At 35.1% G+C, this 16,987-nt stretch overlaps 1 protein-coding gene across 3 annotated transcripts in view; it reads right to left on the bottom strand.

Moving 5' to 3' along the window:
- Positions 1–16,987, bottom strand: part of LOC118204541 (uncharacterized) — a 135,062-nt gene that overhangs the window by 66,470 nt on the left and 51,605 nt on the right. The gene's annotated exons all lie outside the window — the stretch shown is intronic.

Here is a 16,987-nt window from a genome sequence, read left to right as displayed (position 1 = left end):
GTTAGATTTGGTTTCAAAGGTTTATTATTGAATTTCACATTATGAGCGATAAGATAACTAATCATTTCTTTCTGTGAATCTGAAGCTTTACTGAACTTGAAAGCTTTTTCGATAGGAGCCAAAATCTTTGAGCTTACTATGAATGGGGACCAACGGTCCCAGCCAATACCAGGAGAAACACCCCCGGACCATAATTCCACCTCTGCTGAACTTGACTGTTGGCACAATGCATTCTGGCAGGAGACGTTCTCCAGGTAGACGCCAGACCCAGACCCTGCCAACCAAACGGTAAAGGGTGAACCTTGATTCGTCACTCCAAAGAATCCGTTTCCACTGATCTACGGTCCAAGTTCGATGTGCTTTGCACCACATTAACCGAGCAGCACGGTTGGACTTTGTGATCAAATGCTTATGGGCAGCAGCACGACCATGAAAACCAAGCAGTTGTGCTTCCTTACGGATGGTATTTATTGAAACAATACTCCCAGATGGCAGTTGAAACTCCTCGCGGATGAGAGCCATCGGTTGGGTGCGGTTCTTCCGAATTTCTCTGGACAGCACTCGTCGGTCTGCCGACTCGGGGCACATTCCGATAATCACCGCTCACCTTCCACTTCTTAATCACATAGGCCACTGTCAATTTTGGGTACTTCAGATCGCTAGATATGTCCCTTAAGGATCGGCCACATTTGTGATACCCGATAATCATACCTTTCTCGAAATCAGAGAGCTCTGAACAGCGAGGCATCTTGCATGCGACTAAAGCCGATGCTGTTTCCTACACAATATATACAGGCGGAGTCCGTGATGTACCTTAGGATTGCAAATATCATCATTTGCATAGGTGTCCAAATACTTAATGGTAGTCAGTGTATATATATATATATATATATATATATGGTAAAGTATATGGTAAAGCCGTGGCACGATTTTGAAAATTGTCCTAGCACCAAAATGATCCATTTACTGCTTATCATAATGTCACCTAATCCCGTGTGTACTGTATGCATATTTTGTTAGTGCAAATTTGTATGGTCCTCGAGGGTGATGCTAAAGCAAGGTTTAAAGTTTAAAGAAATTAAACATTTAGCAGTAGTAGCAATAAAAGCTCCCTGAGATATGTTGTGCAGACATTGAAGACAATAAAAGATTTTGAACTTAACCAATTTATTAACAATATAATAAAGAATAAAAACACAGAAAAATAAATTTCAACAATATCAGAGTCTTAGGAAAAATATAATATAACCATCATTCATCAAATAATATTTTTACCTGGTCTCCAAAACACTGGCATTCTATACAAACAAAATGTCCTAAACAGTAATTATGCGGCCTAAAAATGAAGCTGGCTACACATTCAATAAGTCCATAATCAATGGCCGAGAAAAACACCTGAAATTTAAATCAAGTTCTTGAAAGCACTTAAAACCGGCCTAACTCCGTTTGCACAAGGAATCGCCGCTCACGTATTTTAATTGCCGCCTTTATTGAAGAACATGGATGCCATCCACGGCAGTCACTCACATGGTAGCCTCTGGAACCAAGGAATTTATTCCGGAACAATAATCTTGTGGACATAAACCAAGGAACTTTATTCAGGAACAGCCATCCCGCAAACTGGAACCAAGGCACTTTATTCACCGGACTGCATGCATCCTTCTGAAGGAGCTGGAAACCGCTCACTCAAGTGCCAGGAAAGCAGGAACTAGAAGGGGTTGAACCAGAGCGACGCGAGAAGCTTATAGCAGAAGTAGGAATGACGTCATCTCACGGCAACCAATCAGCTATCGGCATGAATCGGCTTTTCAGATGACGTAACATCACGTTTCGTTTTTGCATCTCAATTAGGTTGAAACAGTCCGTTCTCAATGCAAACAGTGGCAGCAAGAAAAAGAAGTAGAAGTAACTACTACATTACATTAAAATAAGAACTAAACTAAATAAACATTTCAAGGAGGAGAGATGATGCAGTAAAAGGTTTAAAATAAGCTATATTTTCCAACAAATGCCCCCCACATCATCATCTTCAACCTGAAATAAAAACCGAATGCCAGTATCTTTACAAAATTCAAAACAAGAATAAATAAATATCACAATTTCATTCAGAAATTTTTAAGAAAATTTTCCTTTAGGAAAATCTTATCCCATTATTCAAAAATTTTACCGTAGCAAGAAAGTCCAACATGTTACAAAACAATACAAAGACATATATATGATCACACACTCAATACTTTTACCCAGGGCCCTGGTCATTCATACAACATTCTACACTATACAATTTTACATTTACCAAATATCCATCATAATATGACTTATAACATATTAGTTTCGAATAAACAAAACTCTTAATTTAAATACACACAAAAACAAATTTCATAAGAAAATTGTTCCACAAAATCTTATCAGGTTATGCTTAGTCAGCGGTTTTGTCATGGGATCAGCGAGATTATCTTTACTTGGGACATATGTTAAATCAAAAATTTCCCTGTTCAATAGATCACGAATGAAAAATAGTTTCACATTTATATGTTTTGTCCTCGAGTTTTCAATGGGTGATTTTGTAAAACATATAGCAGCCATATTATCAGCAAACAATACTGGCCTCGAAACCTAGTTACATGCAATTTTAAACTGAATGCATTCATCCAAAATATTTTTAAACCTAACTAATTCTTTTGCTGATTCAGTCATGGAGATAAATTCAGCCTCCGTAGTAGACAAACTCACTCCCCTTTCTTTAAATGTACGCCAAGATACAGGTGATTCTCCCAACAAAGCTATTTGTCCACCAATAGACACCATATCATCCCTGCTTGAAGCAAAATCCGAACCTGAATATATATTGAGCTTCAGTTCCTTGCATACCAGTTTAAGTTTGTGCTGTCTGGTATTGGAAACGTACCCTAAAAGTTTAAGTAATCCTTCCCAGTGAAACTTACCAGGATTGCTTTGGAACTGAGAAAATATATTAACAGCATAAGCTATATCCGGACGAGTACGACTGCAAAGAAACGAGAGACATCCCAAAACATTTCTATAGGGATAATTCATCATTTCAGTCGTTTCTTATTGTGTACTGGGACTTTGAGTATTTCACACCTTTAACTATTGGAAGGGAAGTAATTTGTATTTTAAAAGACTTGAATCGATCAACTATGTCTTCTATATATAATTGCTGATGAATCAAAACACTATTTTTCTCATATTCAAACTCCACACCCAGAAGCTTTCTTGTTTTACCCAAAATTTTCAAATCGAAATGTGAACACAGGACTTTTAATATCCTTTTGGCCTGAACTTCACTTTTTCCAAACACAACTATATCATCAACATAAACCAACAGAATGACAAAATCTTTAAAACGATAGACACAATTACACCACTCAAACTTGGTAAACCCTAGGTTACATAGTCTTCTATCCAATTCGTAGTACCATAATCGCTCACTCTGATGCAGACCATACATGGCTCTATCTAACGACATACAAAAGTTTCTTTATCTCGCTCTACAAAACCCTAAGGTTGGGACATGTAAATTTCCTCTGATAAAGGAGCGTAGAGATAGGCGCTTTTTACGTCGCATTGTATATTTGCCCATCCAAGGTGTGCAACTAAAAGGGAGAAAAAGAGCCTTATTACTGAAAAGTTGACTACAGGCGAGTAGGTTTCATCATAGGTATTGTATTTAATTTGTCGATAACCCTAAGCCACTAAACGAGCTTTAAAACGAACAATGTTTCCAAATTCGTCACGTTTAGTGTTGACAAGATGCCATACCTTATGCTTTCGCATGTTGGCCATTTCCTCTTCCATTGCCTCTATCCATTTAAGCTCTTCTGTGGATTTCATTGCCTGGTTATAAGTGTTTGGAATTGAAACATCTAGTCAGCTATCTCGGGTATATGACGTTGAAGGAGTACCAGTTGGGTCGATTTCACCAATATAATTATTGCTTCCCTTGAAATCAAACAAGGTAGGATCATACTGAATATTATGTTCAGTGCAATACCTTTCTACATCATTTGGTGATCGTAGTCTTTGATTAGACCCCCTCTCAAAATAATACACATCCTTACGAGTGCCGTCTGGCATTGGAACAGGTTTACGAAGCCAAGTTACTTGTCTCAATGTAGATTGAGTGTCAGTGCCAATTGTAGAAGAAGGTACATTGGTATCGGTTCTTTCCTCTATTTCAGGAAAATAGCCAACTGGAGTATCAGTAGATTGGAACTTTACCCTTTCTTCAGATTCCAAATCAGGAAGGGTGCCCAGTACAGCTCCACTGCCACTTTTCTGCATTCCAATTGACTCTTTAAAAGTAGCATTTAGGGTTTCTACTACCTTTTGCTCATTTTCCAACCAAATCTTGTACCCTTTTGTTCGTACGCTGTACCCAATCAATCAGCCCTTCACTGCCTTTGGATCAAGTTTAGAATTTCTTTTAGCCTTTGGAATTCCCACATAGGCAATCATTCCAAATGCCTTAAGGTGACGTACTGATGGTTTCCGCTTAGTATACAATTCAAATGGGGTTCTATATTGGCCCTTATGACAAATTCTATTAAATGAATATGCAAAATACATTACTGCATCTGACCAAAATTCAGAACTCATTCCACTATCATGTAAAATTACACGTACATTGTTGAGAGCTGTCTGATTGAATCTCTCACAAACTCCATTCTGTTCTGGAGTATATATATCTGTAAATTCGTGCTTTACACCATTTTTATTACAATATGACCTGAATTGTTCATTATCATATTCTCGTCCATTGTCAGTCCTAAAATATCTCAACTTAAGGTTCAGAGATCTTTCAGCACATGCTATGTGCCTTTCAAATACTTCAAACACCTGACTTTTCTCTACAGTGGGGTACTCTACCGCATAACGAGAATATTCGTCAATAAAGGTAACGAAATAACATTCACTATTCCTACGTGGAATGTTAATAGGTCCCCATACATCAGAAAAAACCCTTTCAAGCGGTCTCTTCACTTGAATACCTTCTAAGGGTCTATAGGAGATTCGTCTTTGCTTATTGATTTGACAATGTTCACAAAACAAATTAGCTGAGTGCTTTAACACAGGAAGACCTCGAACTGAATGTCTCTTACTAGTCCCGACAATAGTACCATAATTTATATGACCAAAGCAACCATGCCATAATTCACTATTATTATGCTGAACTGTGGATGCCTCAATTTTACAGATTTGCCCCCCTTTTTGACTATTTTCGGGAATACATGATAGTTACTTCCTATCAACTTAGCCTTGTACAAAGTTTCATTTTCATCATCAGTAACTTTAATTTGCCCATTTTTACCATAAAATCTTGCTCCATTGACATCTACTCTAGGTCCAGATATTAAATTTCGTCTCAGTTCAGGTGAGTATAACACATCTTTAAGCAAAATAACCGTATCCCCAAAATTTCATTTTAACAGTACCCTTCCCATGAATTGGAAAAGTTACCCCAGCAATAGCCTACTAGCATATTCTCATTTTTCACAGGAGAAAAAGTATCAAACAATTCACGATTTTTACAAAAATGATGAGATGCAGCTGTATCAAAAATCCAACTATCATCATTTTCTTCCAAATTGTTAACATTAGCTTGAGCTATAAAACGGGACTGTGCATGGGAATTATTTTTACCTTTACTCAACTTGGGTTTATTTTTACACTTAGAAGATGTTTTATTACTACTAGATACAGCTGAGGAAACAGTAGAAGCAGGTGAGGGTGATCTGGAAAAATTACCCCTCATTCTACAGTATTTTTGAATATGACCTGGACGGCCACATTTATAACACTTGAGCCCTTTAATCTGCTTAAATTTGGGTTCACAGTGAGTACTTTGAACTTCTATAGTCTTATCAGAGTTTTCCCTATCTATCTCTCTTAAGTTAAGACGCGTTTCCTCTGCTAGTATTTCAAGTTCAACATTTTTAAAAATGAACTTCTCATCTGGCCACCTCAAAATATTCTGAACTACTTGATCAAATTTATCTGGAAGGAACCTAAGAAACTGGAAACACATATACAAGTCTCTTACAGCCTGATTAATATCAGCTAATTGTTCAGTTATGCGTTATAAATCTAGAAGAAAAGAAACTAATACTTTCATTTGGCTTAATTTTACAATTTAAGAACTCTGAAAAGAGCGACATATGTCTTGACCGATAATCTGGCTGGAAGTATTTGGCAAGCGTATTCCATGCCACTACCGGGTCATCAATTTCACATATCAAGTTTCTATATTCAGGGCTTACATTCATATAAATTAACGATAATGCCAATCGACTTCTATTTTGATAGTCGGCTATAATTTCTTTCGTAATACCCTTAACATCATTTAAATCAGGACATTTTTCAATACCTTTAACCAAAAGCCATGCATTTTTTCATTCAAGACAAACTTCATATCTTTGGACCATGTAAAATAATTACATGCATCAAGTTTAGCAATATTATGCATGACACTAAGAGTAGCCATATTTGAATTTTAACAAAAACCGCCCCCCAATCTCTTAAGTCCTAAGTTAACTTTAAACTTCAAAAGTCTGCACTAAAAATAACTCAGGAGCTGGTGGCCCATAACCAAAATGATGCTAAAGCAAGGTTTAAAGTTTAAAGAAATTAAACATTTCGCAGTAGTAGCAATAAAAGCTCCCTGAGATATGTTGTGCAGACATTGAAGACAATAAAAGATTTTGAACTTAACCAATTTATTAACTATATAATAAAGAATAAAAACACAGAAAAATAAATTTCAACAATATCAGAGTCTTAGAAAAAATATAATATAACCATCATTCATCAAATAATATTTTTACCTGGTCTCCAAAACACTGGCATTCTATACAAACAAAATGTCCTAAACAATAATTATGCAGCCTAAAAATGAAGCTGGCTACACATTCAATAAGTCCATAATCAATGGCCGAGAAAAACACCTGAAATTTAAATCAAGTTCTTGAAAGCACTTAAAACCGGCCTAACTCCGTTTGCACAAGGAATCGCCGCTCACGTATTTTAATTGCCGCCTTTATTGAAGAACATGGATGCCGTCCATGGCAGTCACTCACATGGTAGCCTCTGGAACCAAGGAATTTATTCCGGAACAATAATCTTGTGGACATGAACCAAGGAACTTTATTCAGGAACAGCCATCCCGCAAACTGGAACCAAGGCACTTTATTCACCGGACTGCATGCATCCTTCTGAAGGAGCTGGAAACTTCTCACTCAAATGCCAGGAAAGCAGGAACTAGAAGGGGTTGAGCCAGAGCGACGCCAGATGCTTATAGCAGAAGTAGAAATGACGTCATCTCACGGCAACCAATCAGCTATCGGCACGAATCGGCTTTTCAGATGACGTAACATCACGTTTCGTTGTTGCATCTCATTTAGGTTGAAACAGTCCGTTCTCAATGCAAACAGTGGCAGCAAGAAAAAGAAGTAGAAGTAACTACTATATTACATTAAAATAAGAACTAAACTAAATAAACATTTCAAGGAGGAGAGATGATGCAGTAAAAGGTTTAAAATAAGCTATATTTTCCAACAGAGGGAGTAGCTTCTAAAATGGGCTTCCAGTAATATTTCTGTCATTTCACATGACTTTTGCCATGCTTTAAGCAAGATGGTTGAAAATGATTTGCCACTTAATTTCCTGTATAAAATAATGAAAGTATTGTGGATTGTGAAAATTTTTAGTGAGAAGTTAGATCAAATATAAGCACAATTATACATGTCAATAGTAGAAGTCATATCATTTTCTATAGCGGCAGTCTATATGAAAAAGATGTTCTATGTGTTAACACGTTGAATGCCACGCATATTTCTTAGGGAATCCCGTTCAGGCCACGCACGCCGCTTAAAAAAGCGTTGGTATTGTAGGGCCAGTGATTAACATTTGGCTACAAATTATAGTAGACTACAACAGACAAAAGGCAGCTGTCGACTTATCTGATTAAATGAATGCCTACAGCAATCCGTTACATAAGACCATAAAATGGAATCGAAAACTAGCCTTCGAATTGTTACTAAATACTATGGTTGTAAATAGTTACATTCTATACAAAGATATTACGAAGCAGAAAATTAGCATTACTGAATTCCGGAAAGAATTAGAGCTATCTTTTACAAATTGTGAAAAAGAAGACATTCCATCAATCAGAAATGCAAAAATATCTATAAACTCCAAAGAAAACAGGGAAAAGCCTCTGAAGTACGGAAACATTGTAAATTATGTTATGATAAAAATGCAACAGAAGCCGGCAGAGAAAGCCGGCCAGAAAAAAGACTAAGAGAGTTGTCACAATTTGTAATAGCTGTAATGGAGAGCCGTTTTTATGTTTGCCATGTTTCAATGAAATCCATTAGTCCTGTAATGAAAATTTATTTAAAATTAAGTAAATTTTAAATAAATTTTCTGTAATTCCATAAAACAGTGTAAATTTTATAGTCATATCATGTTACATGCTGTCAACCAACGGCAATCGACGCAGCCTAAACGGAAATTTAGTGTTAGCCACAGATGGCTGACGTGGCGCTCAACGTGTTAATAACAGCCAATGCACAGTTTTATTCAAAATGAACTTTCCTAAATTGAAGTTTACACATTGTGTTTATTTCCACATTAATAATTGTTCACTTTTAAATGTATTGCCTGCACAAGAAATACTCTTCAAACAGAATGAATTTATCTTGTTCACAACGAATATATTTAATCTATATAAATTTTAATCTTAATACGTATAATCAGATCATTCAAAATATATATTTTTTTGTCTTTTAGTTTCAAAACCAAAAGTATGCAAGATATGAAAATACTAGATTCATTGTATTTCCAGTAACTCTCAGCTCAGTATAAAAATTATACGCATGAATTCTCTTAATCCACAGGTGTTAGTAAAGGCATAATATTCGAGGGTAATTGTAGCTTGATTCATTTTCTCGATATAAAGAGCAATAATATGCCACAAACAATAATCTGAATATGCCGCCCATACGATATAGTGGTTAGGGAAGCCTGACTGCGATACCAAAGGGCCTGGGTTCGAATCCCAGAGAAGGCATGGTTGTAACTCTTCGTCCCTTCATAGGAGGCGATGGTGCCCCATCTATTAGGTGCCTCCATAATAAAGAGACCCCCCATCTGGCCTTGTATAGATTAATCGACTGGGTTACACTGTAACTGTTAACAATCTGCCATTGGAAAAAAAAAATCTGAATATCAGTGGCTGATAAGTTCTGCAAAAGTGAAATGTTGGCGATTAAAATGAAAGCACTACAAGATTTTCTACTAAAATGATAGCATTTATACGCAATACATTTATAACTGCGAAACAAGTGCAGTCCTCATATTTACAGTTTCAAAGATTCAGCATCACACGAGCAATAGAAGCTCATTTGTCCATTTTTGAAATCCCTCCCTTAATAGCGATACTGATGTGCACTTTGTGTACCGTATACTAGGATTACACCGATTTTGTTTCATACGAGATTTTCTTACTACAAATGCACATCTAAGTTTTTCGATTCTCGAAGTTACTGGGAATTTGCTTTGCCTTTCTAAAAGACAATCTTATTGAAGCTGCGAAAACTGGCTCTATACCAGCTGGCCGAATGATGTTCACGTGATACAGAATTTGCAAAGAAAGTGACTGCTTTAAACGCTGGCAGAAAAATTGCTTTTTTTTTGGAAATCGCCATATGAAATTCATTGACTTTTCTAGATTTTGACTAAAATATTTAAATTCCCTGATATTTTTGGTTAATTTTTGAATTCTCTGAATTTGCCCAGTTTTCCAGGTAGAATGGCAACTCTGACTTCAATTTTCTGCGTGTATCACACACACATATATTTTCAGACAACTAAATCATATTATTTTGACTGCTTATGCAGTTAGTGAAATGGAATCACACTTTGTTACTGAAGAAAATCTAACTTGGCAGTCTCGTGGTTTTCAACATATGACTGATACGTAATATGCATCTAGCATACATAATATACACAAAGATGTTACTCCAATGTTTTTTTTAGCAGGTCTATAAGAAATCAGTCATTATGCATCATTCTTTCGGCCAGTTTAGCTTCAACCAAATCTTCCAGACCTCTTTTTTGTATGCAGCTGAACTCTTTTGAAAATGGGCAATTAGTTTTGGTTTTGCCAAATTATTACGCACTGCTGCATCCAGATATTTTTTTATGAATGTCATTTACTGTAGTTTTAAAAGTTACAACACAAAAATATGCCACTTTACTTGTGTACTTTGAGGGAAGCTTAAGTGATTGGCTGCGAATATGCATAGCTCATATCATCTTCAATGTATAAAAGAACCATTTTACAGCACTCATTACATGTGTCTTTTCTTATATTATTTAGAAACAATGAAAGAAAACAGAAATATGTTTTGCAGGCCCTTTTTATATTCTGTTAAATTACTATGACAGTGGGAAGATTCACATTTGTGTACATCTTTCATGCAGCATTTATGCCCAAGTACAAACAGGATATTTCTAAATAAATTAAAACTCAATTGTTAAACAGATTACTACTTTTCACATGCATTTCTTACCATTCCTTTAACTATTTCAGCATTAAATGAGAAAATTTAATTATAGCCCTTCATTCACAGCCACTTAATTAAAGACTTTTATTTTTCTTTTTCCAAACCATCAGTATATGTGGTATTTTCAAAACGCTTGACTTTACATACTAAACAAGAATGTTGAACTCAGTAACCAAGAGCTTTTGCCAATTCTGCCTCATTTTCCAGTAAGAAATTCTTAACTTTTAAAATTCGTAATTAGAAGCTCTGCAAAATTTTTGCAGTTCATAACTTTCCAATTAGTAAATTCTGCTTCTATAGTTCTAGAACATTTCAACTTATAAGAATGATGAGAAATTAAGAAGAAACACCCTGTAAACACAAAACTCCAGATACTGAAACAAGAAATGCATATACAGTGCCTGCTGCTTATTAAACTCATCTCTGCCACTTATAAAATTCCCATTTGTAAAACAGTGATTCTTCAGTGCCAAAATATTCTACAGATAGCTGACAAAGCTTTTCTTAGTTCACCCATTTAAGTACTGTGAAACATGGCGGTATTGCTCAGGTATGAAGAACTTCAATAAAACAGGGTTGACTGGAATTTTCATACTCCCCCCATCCCTATAGCTGTGAGACACTGTTTCTACAGCTTTTTGTCAGCAGTGGACTTCAAACAGGCAGAATTTCTTTATTTTAACATTAACAAAACAATCCAGCAAGTGAGTGAGAATTCCTGCTTGAATACCAGCTGAGAGGAGCTGGAAGTACAACATCTATATCCCATCTTTTAAGGTTTTTCACATTCAAAAACCTTCCCTTTGGAACTGACACATTATGCTAACAGAGAGTTATAAAACCATGAAGTTGCAGATTGACTGCAAAGGGCAATCTTTCTCTTGGCTAGAAACATTAAGCTTTGAAATTTGAATAAGCCACTGAAAGTTTTTTTTTTTTTTTTTTTAATTTGTTAAATGCTTAACCTAAGACCATATTTAAAATGTTAAGTGTAAAATGCAAAGGATAAATTATTGAAAAATTTGGATACTCTTGGTAATTCAGCCAGAGAGAAACTACATTTAAACTCTCAATTTCCCAACCAGCATTAAGGACTTAAAAAATGAATTATAATGACAAATATACAAAGAATGCAAATGTCTCAAGGAAGCACAAAAAATATGATTAAGAGATGTTGAAACTGCTTTCCTAGCATGGTTTCTGTTTATGAAACTATACAGAAAGTTTCTATTTCAAGAAGTCCCCCCCCCAATTTGCTAATTACTTGGAGAAAATTTTGTATCAACTGACAGATGGCTCACAAGTCGAAGAAAGAAAAATTCAACACCATTCATCAGAAAATGCATGGTGAGAACCTAAACCTAAACTCATTAACCATACTGCCAATACTGGTAAAACTAAGAAACAATCAAAGAATCAAACTTGTAGAGACATTAGGTATTTTTTGAAGCAGGCAAGATGAAAAATTAGCAACGGCTTAGCCAGGAATCGAACCACGGACCTCTGGAAGCCCAGCATGCAGAACCACTACACCATGAAGGCACGCTAGGAAGGCGGGAGAAATACCTTATATACTCCCCCTTTTAAAGGGTTACTGGGGTTTTTAGGGCACTCAATCGCCAAATCCTGGGTGGGGAGAAATCATCATTCACCACTCTTTTTAGTTTGGGCACCACTGTAGAGACTATGTATTTTTTTTGAAGGTCAGAGAGATGAAAAATTAGCAACCGCTTTCACCGGGAATCAAACCACGGACCTCTGAAATCCTGGCTTAGTGTGCTGACCACTACACCACGAAGGCATGCTAGGAAGGCGGGAGAAATACCTTATAAACTAATTAACTGAATTAAAATACTGGGCAGCTCCCTCTAAACTCATCCTCCAACGATGATTCTCTAGTATTATGTATATGCCAAAGTGAGATGCTGCTTTAGGAATCTTTCTCCGTTTTTTGGGGGGGGAAAAAAAATTCTCGGTGATCTAGAGATCAGGATATTGATGTCTGGATTTCAGAATTTGCACAATATATTACACGCAAGATATCAAAATATGACAAAAATTTATTATGAAATTAAATTTAATTGGAATGGTTATTTAAATTCTTAATTTTAATTGCATACATCCCCTCTTTAAGGCTCTGTATAGCACTTTATTACATCACGCTTTGTCATCAGTAACGGCAATGTAAAATCTTTTGCCCACCTGCTGCTCAAAATTAAAAACTTTCTGAGTTTATTACTACTGCAGTTATTACGTATCGCTTGTTTTTTGTTTGATCTGCCAAGAAAAGTCACATCTCTTCATTAAGCTTCTTGCTCTATTATCTGAAGTATAAACTGCATACATAGAAATTGCGGGACCATTTAGCACTTCTCGTGTTGTATCAATTTAAGCTAAAATGTACTTCTGAATAATTGTTCCTGTTCAGAATAGAAATGATGTAACCATCAAGACAGTTGTGATTTTCGCTCCAGTCAGATCTACGGAGCAGTTTTTTTCGGCTATGACTAAAAAGTGAATTCGTTCCATTATCTGCAAAAACTACATCACACACAGGCTGTTTCAGCACAGTGGTTACAAACTTTCAGGAGAGAAAGAGTACACCTAGGTGATGGAAAATCACATAGCAATGCATGGTTAGAAATGTTTTCCTGGTGCAGTAGTGACAACACAAAACACAGAAGAGGAAGGACAAGAACAGCGTGAGAAAACATGTTTATTATGCTTAGTGCAGCAGAAACCAAGAAATAAGAACAAAAACAGACAACAATCATTATCAAAGAATGTGTTCAAAATTAAGACCCAAGACCATGATGGATGCCTCCTATTTGTGTGTGGAAGATGTATACCAGTATCTTGTCCTGCCCCCCCCCCAGAGGAAGCAGTCAATGCAAATGAGGTTGGCAATCTTGCAGGCCAATGCACTGGACCATCATTGCTGATCCAATACATTGAAGTGGAGGAGACACTAGTGAACAAAATCCCTGTTAACAGTGCTGAAAAACTCGTACTGCTGGGTATATGCCTGCTATTTTCCAGAATATCAGATCTTACAGGTGCCAGAGATATGAGGCCTGCATCAAGGTAATAGGTCGTCATTTCGAACACCATCTTTGATGGTGATCGTTCTCTGTTTTTGTTCTCTGTTTCTTCGAAACTTTGTTCGAACCACCATCCTCAGCTGCAAAACTGCTTGTTCATTTGCGGTTTTGCAGCTGAGGATGGTGATTCGGTAAAACCATCGAAACTAGTCCTGTGAAAATTTTGTAAATATAACGCTGATTTTTGTTGTTTGACTTCTGAATTAGTATTTATTTGGCGTGTTATTGTGTCTTAATATATGGAAGTTAAAATTTTACTCATCTGTGTAAATTGTTGCTTTAGCAATAATAAAGTATTACATTTCCTTTACGTTGAAAATCTGAGCTTTATTTTTCAATATCATATACACAAAACAAATAAAAAAACTTTACAACTGTATTTTATGTAGCTAAACTATCACCAAAGAAAAAATCTGAAAATAAAAATGTACTTATTTAGAAAAGGATGCCACCAACTTACGTATGCCACACACGTGCATAAAAAATAAAATTTGATTACACTTCAAAATCAACGTTCTGTACTTTATAGAGTACAAAGTCCGAGATCCAGTCTCGTCAGGACTTCGGGGATTCTGGATTTGGGATTTTTCCGGATATTAGATCAGCACTTTAAATGTAGTAAGACGGCATGTAAAAATTAAATTAAAAATATGAAATCGTGATTTATAAATAATAAAGGATTTATGATCTAAAGTGTATCAAAATTTATATATATAAAAAGCTTAATATTTAATTCTTTATTATACAGTTCTTTGAATGTTTAAGAATGTAAATTGTTTAAGTTGCTCCATTTTTTGCGCTAATATTTTCTGTTCGATTCTATAGACAGACATAATTCCTTGTTTAGTTACAAAATTCAACTGTTCAAGTTTTGTAGTTGCTGTGTCAAGAATTCTAACTTGTCAATCAAATTTTTTTCATTTTCAATAGCCTCTTTGTCACTTTCTTCACTATTTAGCAGTATTTTCTAGATCTAGAACCATACTTACAGATTTCACCGTCCATTAATTGATTGATGATTGGAGCATTGTCATCGCAATGAAAAAGTTCTGTTATGTCATCATCATTTATTACCGCTTCTCCACATTTCTTTATAAAATCCATTAATTGGAAAGTTTCACCTGTGGTTCGCGATATTCGAATCTTCGTTATTGAAAACGAAAAAATTTCGATTGACAAGTTAGTCGGTATTCTCAACACAGCAATTACAGGATTTGAACAGTGTAACTTTGTAACTGAACAAGAAATTATGTCTGTTTATAAAAGAGAGAATTAAACAGAAAGCATTAAAAAAAATATGGACGAACTTGAACAACTTACATTGAAAGAAATGTTTAATAAAGTAAACAAATAAATAGTAAGCCTTTTTTTTTGTAAATTTTGATACCCTTTAGATTATAATTGCTCTTTATTTCATAAATTGCAGTTTCATATGTTTAATTGTATAATTTCTGCATGCCATCTTACCAGATTTAAATTGATGATCTATAATCCGGAAAAACCCCTAATCCAGAATCGCTGAAGTCCCGACGAGTCCGGATTATGGACTTTGTACAGTAGTTGCTTTTTCTGTTATGTTATACACAGTTGATATTCCAATGCCATACTCCTCGTACAATTTCAAGACGGATATACCTATATCCATTTTTTGCAGTAAATTTCACTTTTTGTTTAATGGACATTGAGACATGCTGCTTTTGCTTTTTAGATTCTGTTGCAGCTCCAGAATTAGAAACTCTTTTCGACATTCTTCAAAGTTCAAACCTTAGTTTTCATAAAACTGCTGTAATTATAACAGCCAGCAAAAAATAAGAAGCTGAATCAAATCAGAAAGGTAAGAAACAGCACAGTCTGCTATATTAAATGAAATTCTTTGGATTCAGCAAAGTACAATTTTAACCTAGCTTAATAGCACCCACTATACATTATTGGATATGTAGCATGAGATTGGTTACGAAAGACAAGCTGTTGCATCAAATTTTGTCTTGCTTCTATTGCACACTGAGGCAATTAATTAAGCCTGAATTGCATTATTTTGTTATTTATTATACTAACATGCAATTCTTGTACATAATTAAGCCTTAACTGAGTCCTGAATAAATAAATTCCCACATATACTCAAGCTTACTGAGGGCCAGCGATATTTTGCCCATTGATGCATTCTTCGCGAGTCCTAAATTCTGCTATCCAGCATCTCCCTAAGTTCCAAATTTTCGCCACCCCTTAATTTTTGGTCTCAGTGTCTTCCCTAAATTTAAAAAATTTTATCATCCCTTAATTTTGTTACTCTGTTCTCTTCTAAATTCCAAAAATTCTGTCTTCCCTAAATTTCTATCGCCCAATGCGGCCATATGAACTCTGGCACCAATTCTGGGTTTATGCGAATTTAAAAAAAAAAAAAAAAAAATATTCTTAATTCAAATAGCATTAAATGTTATCTTTATTCGTCAATGTTTAGCACATTTAACTTAAATCTGTAATCATCACCAAACGTAATGTCAACATAAAAGGTTTCCGTACTCTGTTATTCAATTATAAAAAAATTGTTTAAGCATTGCTGCATAAGTCAATTACTGAAGTTGTCATGTGTTGATAAACATATGGTGATGAAAGCAAAATATAGTAAATAATGATACGCCAGGTTTACTTCGGGGATATAAAATATTAGCAATTGTAAAATCAATGATGTTTCTATGTAGAATGTTTCCGTTTGAGATGCATGTCAAGTAAATACACAGCTACTGAGCCAAATTATTGATCACACAAATTTAAGCTAAAATGATTGGTAATGACATATTTTGTTTAGTGCCGAAGTGAAATCAAGAATCAGGATTCTCCACGTTTTTTTATGGGGAAAATATCACATGTGCATGCATAAAGCATAAAATATAATTCCTAAAAAATTTTCTGTCGGTGGCTTTAAAGTCCAGATTTTAGATCATTTTGGATTTTGGACTTTGCACTGTACTTATCCTTGATTAAGAGAATTCGCTTTCAACACGTGAAGTACTTAGTTTATGCTGTCTTAGCTATATTACATAAATATAGCTATATTTACATAATATTCAAGCACGCAGCCTTATAAAGCAGAAAAATAAATATTTTATTTCTTTTTCTAATATCTTTTAAAAACTTATCACAGACAAATTTAAATTTTTGATACAATAACAAAAAATTGGATAACTTATGATTCAGCATTTTTAATTTTGGAGAAATTTAATAATTTTTACCAAAGCATAAAATCCCAGACTAGCTTCTTAAAACGTAATAATTCAGTATGGAGAGAAATTTTACAACTTT

This window comes from Stegodyphus dumicola, chromosome X1 (assembly GCF_044657685.1).
Source record: "Stegodyphus dumicola isolate Sdum_Otavi_A_Nest chromosome X1, ASM4465768v1".
Lineage (NCBI taxonomy): Eukaryota > Metazoa > Arthropoda > Arachnida > Araneae > Eresidae > Stegodyphus > Stegodyphus dumicola.
The sequence above is the reverse complement of the archived record's forward strand: the minus strand, read 5'-3'. Positions and strand labels throughout refer to the sequence as shown.